Source organism: Ambystoma mexicanum, chromosome 1p (assembly GCF_040938575.1).
Source record: "Ambystoma mexicanum isolate Mex_15411 chromosome 1p, UKY_AmexF1_1, whole genome shotgun sequence".
Classification (NCBI taxonomy): Eukaryota; Metazoa; Chordata; class Amphibia; order Caudata; family Ambystomatidae; genus Ambystoma; species Ambystoma mexicanum.
Genome location: NC_090921.1, coordinates 222,429,056 through 222,439,850, shown reverse-complemented (window position 1 = coordinate 222,439,850; position 10,795 = coordinate 222,429,056).

The window sequence follows — 10,795 nt, the reverse complement described above, 5'->3', positions numbered from 1 at the left end:
TAATAGCCATCAAGAGGGCCACAGGTCATTTTCTCAACAGACAGATTACATCAGCGTGGTGGTACCAGCACGTCCCAGGTATAATGGTGGCGTGCCTCCTGGCAGTATCTTATCCAAGACTAAAAATTACGAGATTACAACTGCACTTCGCAGCCTCATGGATTCAGGAGCGGGGTTCCCAGGCAGAACTTGTTAGCATTCCTCCTTTTCTCCACCAGGACCTTGTCTGGTGGAGCACAGACAGCAACTTGTGGATAGGCGGGCCCTTCAATCCACCAGCACCGCAGGTTGCCATCACCACGGACTTGTCCTTGGATGGCTTGGGAGCTACCCCGGACGTCCACAGAGTTTGGTCTCTTCAGGAACAAGAGGCACATATCAACTGGTTAGAGTTGAAGGCCATCTGGCTGGCTCTCGAGGCCTTCCTGCCCCTCATTAGTGGCAAGACGACCCTCATACAGACAACTCCACCAGCACGTATTACATCAACAAGCAGGGTGGCACCCGGTCTCCTCCTCTATGCATCCTCGCGGACCGCATCTGGGAATGGGCTCTGGCGAACGACATACACTTTACAGCGATTCAACTCCTGGGGAAGTCGAAACCTGGAGGCGGGCGGGTTCAGCAGGTTGGGTGTGGACAAATTCAAAGTCCTTGCGCCAAAAGCTTGAAACTCCTTACCGCCTAAACTAAGAGCTGAAACATCCCTCATAGCTTTCAGAAAAGCTCTGAAAACCACCCTATTTAAGTGAATCCCACTTATAATTCTACTGCATGCAACCATGTCTGTAAATTACAACTGTACCATGCTCACGGTTCCCATGTAACCCCGGAACTATAGCCATGCCTGTAACCAAGTCTCCATCTCTGCTCTTGTTATTTTCACCATGTCAAGTAAACATTCTTGTAACAGCGCCACGATGCCGAGGGCAGCTGCTGTGCTTTAAAAATGCAATTAAAAATAAAAAAAATAAAAAATGACATGACAATTGAACGATCCGGTCCTTCAGGGGATCGTCAACAGATGGGGTCATCTGCAGGTGGATTTCTTCGCCACCTGGTACAACAGGAAGTGGCCTCAGTCCTCATCCTGGCAAGGACAGAGTCCAGGCTCTCTGGGCGATGCGTTACAGATACAGTGGAACAGCATGAACGCTTATGCCTTCACTCCTACTCCCCTGGTACACAGGGTGATCTGCAAGATAAGGGAATCCCAGCACCGCAATATCATTCTGGTAGTTCCTCAGTGGCCAGCGAGGCCATGGTTCTCGGAGCTGCTCAGCCTGTCAGACTAACCTCTGATGCACCTTCCACTGGGCCCAGCTTATCTACTGTCGCAGCAGGGGGGCACGGTCATCCGCCCCGCAGAAGTTAGCCCTCGCAGCGTGGTTCCTGAACAGGTCTCATTAAAGCATCAGCGTCTCTTGCAGTCTAACCTAGACATCATACAGGGTGCTAGCAGCGATGCTACTAGGAGCCAGTTCAAAAGCAAATGGACTAGGTTTTGCCGCTGGGCGGAGTGTAAGGAGGTTGATCCTCTTACTTTCACATTGGACGATGTCCTATCTTTTTCAGCACACCTCGCCCACTCAGGGGTGCAAATAGACACATGCCGTACCTATCTGGCGGCCATTCGAGCTTATCAGAACTCGTAGGAGGATGCTATCTCATCCGCCATCCTGGTGGTTAAGACATTTCGCTGGCCTCACCAAGCTCTACCCGCCTAGCAAGAAACACCCAGTGTGAAAACTCAACATAGTGTTGGGTGCCTTGGCGCATAAACCCTTTGCGCCAATGATGGCATCCACGTACATCAGGCTAGTCACCATTAAGACTGCCATTAAGGAGGCCTTTGAGGGGCAGCACAAACCACTTCCGGTAAATATGCATGCCCACGTTGTTGGAGCCAAGGCCACAGTGGTCACGTCCTGTGGGAGGTCATCAGCAGGGCGGCCACGTGAGCCACCCACTCGGCTTTCTGCAAGCTCTACTGTTTGGATGCCGGCTCCAGGTCAGACGCGGCATTCGGGCAGGCAGTATTAAGGAACTTGTTTTCTTAAAGAGGGTCACCTCTCCACCCTGGGACTACATTCAGTTGTAATTGCCCATACAGTATGGCGGTATGGGGATGGGACGCGAAAGTAATTATAAATTACTCACTGTAGTGACTAACGTGCTCCTAGTCCAAAGTCCCCTTTCCTCCAATACGTCTCACCATCCTACTCCCCAATAAAACTGGTGTCATTAGGCAATGGTAAATATTGTTGATGCGTCAGTGGGGACTTAGGAGTGGCGCCGTGGCGGAGTCAGGGAGCGCATGCTCCCAGGGCCGCACCCCTGCGCACCTCTAAATTTAAAGTGGAATATGATTTTTTTCTGGTAAAAAAGTTTCCATCTCCTGTCCCTAGCGAGGGACGCCCATACAGTATGGAGGAAAGGGGACTATGAGTATGTTAGTCACTACAGTGAGTAACTTAAAATTTTTGGGTCGCAGTTGCCAGTGTATCCGTCAATAAGTCTATTTTACTTGTGTCCTCTGCAATATTTTGGCTCACCGTCTCGTTTGTTTCAATTTGCTCGGCCTGGTCGTTGATATCACTTTTCACTTCTTGTAAAGATTGTGCGTGTTCTGTTCTTATGAGAGCTAGCTGTGATTGAAGCGTTTACGTCATTTTATCCTTGAAGTCGTTGAAGCATTGTGTAATTACTTTGGTTGTCGAATCCTGCTTGGATACAGTTGATGCTGATAGAGAGGTTCTGATTCTTGGTGGGTGGGTTAACGGGCATTCAACGTTAAGTGCTTTGTCTCCTTTGCGCCATAGTTTTGGATGAGCTCCTTCTTGTTGTTTTTCCTTCTGCAGCTTGGGAGTAGGAACCCCCTCCACTGGGTCTTTTGCTCTATTCCGGGACATTTGTGGGAAAGAACTGAAGTCACCAGATTGCCAGCTCGCCCCTCCAACCTTTTATGGCTGAGATAAATTCTTAAACAATAGTACTTGGTCTTGCAAAGTAACAGTTTTGCGCTGCACACAGTTTTGTCAGTATCAACCCACACACTATCAGGTGTAATTTACTGATGCACCCAGTCCGGGGTTGCGTAGATACCCTAGACGACTACTTTCCTTGAGATATCCAAGTTATCAATGCCACTCGGCTATAGAGTCCCTTTGATTGCTTCCGACAGTGCACAATGAATACCTTCACCAATCCGCACATTTGCACGTTAAGTTTCCACCCACTTCATGACAAAACACCCGGTCTCCTTAGCCCAGTAAATAACGCCAGATAACTACCTTGCTCCTCGACCTTCACTTGTCCATTCCTAGAATTGGACCCGGGACACAAACAACATTTAAAAAAAAAAAGACTTTGTCTAATGGGCAGCTACCCCGTGCTAATATAAAGATCTTGTTCTCCCTATGTCAGTGGTAGTCAAACTGTGGGGGGCGTAAATTTCAGTAGCTTGGAAGAAATGGGCTGGGGTGGCTCACATGGTCGGGCTGAAGTATGAAGCTGTCTCAGGCACCAAAGAAAAAGTGGCCCGCAGTTGTAAATGGATATTCATTGTCACATACTGTTTGAATAGTACCCAAGGGGGGTGCTTTGTGTTAAAATGTAATTCAATTGTGATATTTAAAGAATATTTATTCAGCAACAATTGTCAAAATTACTAACTGCATAGTGAAGTAACTCATCAAACTGGCTCACATTGGCCAGAAAGGTGGCCCATTTTGACTGGCCCACACTACCATTTTGCATTTTTGGTACATGCATTGCCCTATTGCCCTATAGGCCAGTCAGAGCCTGGAGGCTGCTCCATAATGGCGAGGGGGCGCCCACTCAGTGGCCCCCTCAGCCATTATGGAGAAACAATGAGCACTCCCTCAGCTGCTTTTTCCAGCTGAGGGAGTGCTCCTGGGCTGGCTGAACTGTCAAAGGAAAACACTATTTCCCTTTGACAGTTCAGTTTAGTTCCCCAGCCGCACATGCTCACTGAGCCATGCATGTGCTGGGGCGTTTTCCTTCACCAGCATTGCATAGCTCATTGGAAATGCTGGCTGGGGCACTGCATGTCTGTATGTGCGAGGGGGAGCTCATGCGCCTCCTTGCATATACGGACAGATCAGCCTGGAGCAGGGCGTTTCAGCACCCACACGCAGGCCAATGCAGAAGGTAGTTTATGTTAATTTTTTTTTTTTTATTTAAACTTGTGTATGGATGTGTGTATGCTTGTGTTATGAGTGACTGTATGGTGATGGATGCTCATGTGAATGATAGTGATTGCTGTATGAATGTGTGTCTATTACTTTGTTTTGGTCCGTTGAGCTGATTTTGGCTAGAGGTGGATAGAGGGGCGAGGAGGGTTGTACAACAAACGCATTTTACAAATGCCTAAATGCCTTTGTTGCACAATCCCCCTACCCACCTGCCAACATCGGCTCTCCTTCTGAGGCGCTGTGGAGCCCAGGGGACAGGGGTGGATTTTTTTTACTGGATTTCTAGCATAGATGTCCAGTCAAAAATACCATGCTTTCCCCCTTGGCACCCTAGCGCCTTGCATACATACATTATCATGTTGATTGTGTTACGCCCAGTGGAGCCCAGGGGACAGGGATGGTATATTTTTACTGAACATCCACCACCAATTGCAAACTGTTCGGCTATTTACCCTTTTTTCTTTTTAAGTATGCTCTACAACGCAACATGTTAACCCATTATTTTTAAAAGAAATTCACAGGGGCCAACCCCCCCATTCGGGTTCCCTCACTGCGCTCGGTCGCTATGGCATTTTTGGGGAAATAGTTATGCCCCTCCACTTAAAAAATTCACCAGCCGCCACTGGCCCTCAGACTGTGTTGGGAACAGGATGGGGGAAGCCCAGGGACTTTGGTGGGAGTAGGATGGGCGGGAACCATGGGATAGTGGTGGGGTGGGGAGATCCCAGGGTGTGTGATGGGGGTGGGGAGAGCCCAGGGACCGGGTAGGAGTGGGATGAGGGAGCCCAGCGACTGGGATGGGAGCAGGTCAGGGTGCCCAGGGACTATACTGGAAGTAGGGTGCGGTGACAGCACGCAATACATACTGTCCATTTGGCATTTTTGGGTGGGTCCCGATCTGCCCAAATTTGGCTCAGGGGGGGCCCAGGCCAAAAAGGTTTGAAGACCACTGCCCTATGTTGTACAATCAAGTCATGGAGTGTATCGGGTGGTTGTTGCTCAGGCAATTCCTCCTTTGGAACAGTAGTGCAATGTGAGTAATCCAGGCAGCAATTCCATTGCAAGCAGAGCTTCTTTTAAAAATATACATAAATCATAGTGCAACTTGTAGGCACTGTCTATCCTCCTACGTTGTGAGCTCCGTACCACTTGGGTCCCAGGTCTAGATTGCTGGCAATAACGCCCCTCTCAGAACACTTTGGATGCCTTTTCACCTCAGATGACACCTCACATATACCACAGGGTCCTCTAATGTTGCGTGTCATGACAGCCCACCTGCTGACCTTTTCCTAGTAGTACCTTTTGTACTAATGCTTGCTTTATCCAGGCTTCCCTCCGACCCCCTGGGCAATAATTTATGCACTACTCCAGACCCTGGGATGACATCACTGCTCTGATGGCTATGTTCCCTCACCCCTGTTAAAAGACAGGGCACACTCCCTCAGTTGACCGGGATTCTAAGCTCCCAGGTCCGCTATCTGCAAAGCCTCCGTACCTGATAATTCCTTAATGCAGCAAGCCTTTCTATGACACTCGGATCGTATTGGGTCGCTATATATAAGCTGGACCTGCAGATTTTGAGCCGGGTTCTCGATCCTGATGGACTACTATGTTTTTTTTTTCTCACTTTGTTCTCCTCGGCTTTGCTGTAAGCCGGTCAGTCAAGTTAGAGCCACGCCCTATGGTACCACACACTTGGCACGGTCCATGTTGTCAATACACTTTCAACACTAACTATTAAATATTGTCTATGCGCGCGGGGACCATATGAGGAGGGTTTCTTTGTTGTTTTTTTTCGAGGCGATCAGGTGGAGCACCCAGTTCACACTACCCCGATCTCGGCGGCCATCTTGGAGTACCCCTTCAGCTTTGAACCGCTCATCGGAGCTGGACTTGAGACCATAGAAGGCACGCCTCTCAACGCTAACACCATAAAAAATACAACCTGCTAGGGAAAAAGGCCCATGATGCTCTTGCAAGTGAAACAAGTAATTATTTCTACACAAATAGGTGCATCAGTAAAGACTTCTGCTGCCATGGAATGTTATGCCGAAAAGTGTACAAGCAGAATCTTATAAGGAGACGGAGCGTCATAGGTGATGTCATTGTATGCAGTAAAAACCTGTGTGGCTGGTTGGTGCAACCCTATACATGGTCGGCCTGCTCGATAGGGATGCCAGATCATTTGTCCCAGTCAGTCCATCTTCCATCACGTGGGTTCTACTGAGCTCATCGTCTCCAAGGAACCAAGGCCAAAGAAGCAATTGGCTACATTTGTGAATAATGCTACTCTATCATTATGCAGTGCACCTGACGGGCTCCAAGACTGGCACAGTTTGATTCTCAAGGTCACACTAACCCACACATGCTTCACTCGTCCCGATCGCGTCATCGCCTCCCAAGGCTTCTACCCTCGCTTTTGGACTATAATGTATCCCTCCCTGTTCCTCGCACTACAAACCATGTCATTATGAAATAAAGGTGGGACGACTATACTCTCAGATCTTTATGGTTGAACCCATGTTCGGTGTGATTTGACAACTGTCAATCTGGATTTTTCTATGGTTTGTTTAGCGTGGTGTAATACATTCATTAATCATTCATTCATGCATGCATTCATTTTGAATTAATCTAGAATAGGCTGTTTGAGCACTATAGTTCTGCTCAAAACTATTGTGGTTCAATATCTGCTGAGAGGCATGTAATTATGTACGCTTGTCATTTGTAGCACAATATAGTGTGCTTTTAGGCTCTAGAGATCTGGTTTGTGTTTCTGTCCATTCGATTATGCTCAATTCTGAGCGCAGAGAGGGAATTGTTTTTACAGCCAAACACAGTGTAAAATGTTATCATAACAACTGCCTTTTGGCAGACTATCAGAATTTTTAGACAGAGAAGCGACCTTGTGCTGAGTGCAGTAGAAGGATTGTTTAGTTTTGCGAGCCGAGAATGTTAGCGATAGCTTGTTCTGTTCTTAGAATAATGTAGAGACATGTCACCATGGCAGTACTTTTATGCTCGCTATGCTAAAAATGTAGAATGCGGCCACATAGCCATAGAAATTAATGTGCGTCACAGCACTACAATGCTTCTGTATGACACAGCATACAGGTTGGTTAGACTCATGAGAGGCAGTAGTAGCTGCAGACAGTGGCTGTAGCTGGAGTTAGAGAGCTAGCTTGAGAGGGAGGGGACGTCTCAATAGCAGGTTGGGAGAGAAGAGAGACGTCTAATCACAGACCTAGAGAGCTGGCTGTGTGGGGGGGAGCATTGCTAGAGAGAAACTGGGAGGATTGGGGTAGCTAAAAGCACTCGTAGGCTAGAAAGTGCTGATTGCTTGCTTGTTAGTAGTTAGTGACATTTTGCAGTGCACAGAATAAAATGCATTATGCTTTGAAATAACCGATTCCTGTGTCTTTGGGTTTCTGCTGTTCTGTTAGTTTACATAGAAATCACAGTGCAACATTTCTAGTTTCACAACTGGATCAGTTCCCAGCGTACAGTTTGAGCCATTGTGCATTGGACCCTGCTTGCATGCCGGGTAGCAACAGTGGCGTGAAGAATGTTCCTGCTGAGCTAATAAGTCTGTATTCATCGGGAATTTCAGCGAGCAGCGCGGAGAGTCTCTAGATAGGTAGTTCAATCTCTTTTTCCTCTGCAGCTTCTCATATGCCCCTCTTCCGAGTAGGATGCAAAACTCTGGGCTTGGTAGCGGTTTCAGTTCTTCAAATGCGGGAGAAACGGTCGGACCGGTATCGGGTGTTGGCCCCCGTTGCATATGTTTTTCTGGGATTACCAATAGTGTCAAGTGCAGCGTTACCAGCGAACAGTAGCCCCTCCATGATGGTGGGAGGTTTAAGTACGCTTTTTGGCCGCAGACCCAATAGTAATCCATCAATTTGCCTCTTCTCAGGTCTGGAATAAGGAGGGTCGTATTGCAGCGTTCGTTGGAGCCGATAAAAATAGTTCCTTCACTGTGGAAGCAACAGTAATATATTTCTCCAGCATTGGATCTTTCATGGATTCACATGCTTAGAATATTCCCCGTCGGCAGGCTGGGAATCCTCGGTAAGTTATATAGACCTTTTCCATAGGAAAACTTCTGACACTTTTGTGTCCTATCTATGTCGTTTAGGGCCGCGTACGGCAGCGCCACTAGGACGTAGAGGTATAAATAGCCCCGGCCCCGCGGCTCCCTCAGATTTCAACCGTCTTCCAAAGTAGTGGGATTACCTCGAGTATCTACTATTTTATTAGGTTGTGCGTTCTTCTGCTTCTTCGACTGTTTCTTTTCGAAGAATGTCTGGAAAGGCTTTATTTCGTCCGTGTGCTACATGCGGTCTTAAGAAGGTGTATGAAGGAGACGGGCATATGGACTGTATCTACTGTCTTCACCCTAATCATACGGCGGACACATGTGAGATCTGTCAGGGCTTCTCACAAAAGACCCTAAAAGACCGCAACAGACGCCTGGTGACTTGGCTCAATCACGGAGCAGGTGCGTACCCGGCATCGGAGGTAGGCTCTACAGCCTGTTCTGTCCCTGGAGGTGTTGAACACATTACAGAAGCTGTTGGAGCGGTTGGATACTCGTTACCTCAGCTGGTCCCGACAGTGTTACAGGCTTCGCCAGTCGTCGACGAGCCGGGCCCGGCTCCTCGCCCTCCATCCAGAATTCCTACCGCTTACCCGGTTGAGGAAGTTCGTTCTCGTCCAGAGGAAGGAGGAGAACTGTCAGAGTCGGAACGTGAAGGGTCGGGTTCAGACATCTTGTTATCCCCCTCAAGGGACCCTACATGGGACTCTGAAGCGGAGATGGAAACTCCAAAGAGTCCGGCGCAGCCATCACCACCTGATGACGTGGGTGCTTTCCATGCCATGATGGGTAAGGCATGTGCAGAGTTTGGCCTAGTCCCAGAAGAAGAGAAAAAAGATTGTTTTCTGTTCGATCATATGGGCAAGAGAAGAATGGCGATATTTGCTATCCCCATTTTAGACCATGTCTGGCAGGAGGGACTAAAAACCATGCGTCACCCTTTTTCAGAACCGGCAGTAAAAGGTCGATTGTAAAAGAAATTCAAGGCTGACGTCTCAACCTTCGCCGGAATCAGTGGTATCCGCCGCGGCGGCCAGAAAGGCAAGGTCGCAACACAAATGCACGACCACGCCAGACAACGAAGCCAGGAGACAAGATGCTTTTGGGAAGAAAGTGTTATCGGTTGGAGCTACTACAGTTAAAGCAGCCAACTCCCTGGCTATGATGGCCAGGTATGATAGGGATATGTGGCATCGGCTGGCTCCTATCTTGGACCATCCTCCGGAGGAACACAGGAAATCTGCCATGCTGCTCGTACGTGAGGGAGGAAGAGGCTTCCAATCATTCCATTAACATTGCTGTCGACCTGGCGGAATCAGGCTTTAAGCAAATCAACAATGGTGTAGTGTTACGAAGGCAAGCCTGGCTTAAGTGCACGACGTTCAGACCAGAGGTACAATATAAGGTAATGGATATGCCGTGCGAAGGAGAACATCTTTTCGGGGAGAAAGTGGATGAAGCCTTGAAGGGCATGAAAGAAGATTCTGACACGGCTCGTTCCCTTGGAGCCCTCCAGAGTGGTAGGAATTTTCGTTCCTTTCATCTCTTCAGAGGTGCATCAGGTAACTCCTGGTTTGGATCATCTAGAGACCGAGTTTTCAGCAGACCCTCCTACTCTTCCCAAGGCTACAGACGTGCAGCCCAAGCTACTCGTAAAGGCAGAGATTACCAAACCTCCAGACGACAAGGCGCCTACTCCTCGTCGACGAAGGATAAACAGGCCAAAAGCCAGCAATGACAACTTACAGAACGTCCTGGGGGGCAGAGTGTCTCGTCACATCACATCGACGAGTGGGCGCGCATAACAGACCAATGGGTCTTGGACACGATACATCTGGGCCATTCTCTACAGTTCAAGGGCAAGCCACCACGTATTCCACCGGTGGTCTCGACGCAGCCCCCACCTTCAAATACTAATGCAAGAGGTGGCGCTTATGCTGCAGAAAGGGGCTATAGAACTGGTCCCGGTGGCAGAAAGAGGACAGGGAGTGTATTCCCGTTACTTTGTGTCAAGAAATCCAATGGAAAATGGCATCCCATTCTAGATCTACGAGCTCTCCACAAACTGCTCAAGAAGTGCCACCTCTTGCATTAGTATTTGAAGGTGGGGGCTGCGTCAAGAATCTAAAATTCAAGATGCTCACACACACTCCAAGAAGTGATCCGTTCCATACAACCGGGAGATTATTTGTCGTTGCTAGACCATCAGGACGCATACTTCCATATCCCGATGCGTCGACGACAGAAAAGATTTCTACGGTTCGTCGTCAGACGAACCCACTATCAGTTCAAGGTCCTCCCGTTCGGACTGAAATCGTCTCCCAGGACGTTCACGAAATGTCTGGCTCCAGTAGCAGCCTGGTTAAGGAAAGAAGGTCATCATGTGTACCCTTATCTGGACGATTGGCTGGTGAGGGGATTGTCTCCGGAAAGGGCACATGAAAGTCTGAATGCCACCATGGGCCTCCTACATCGTTTGGGC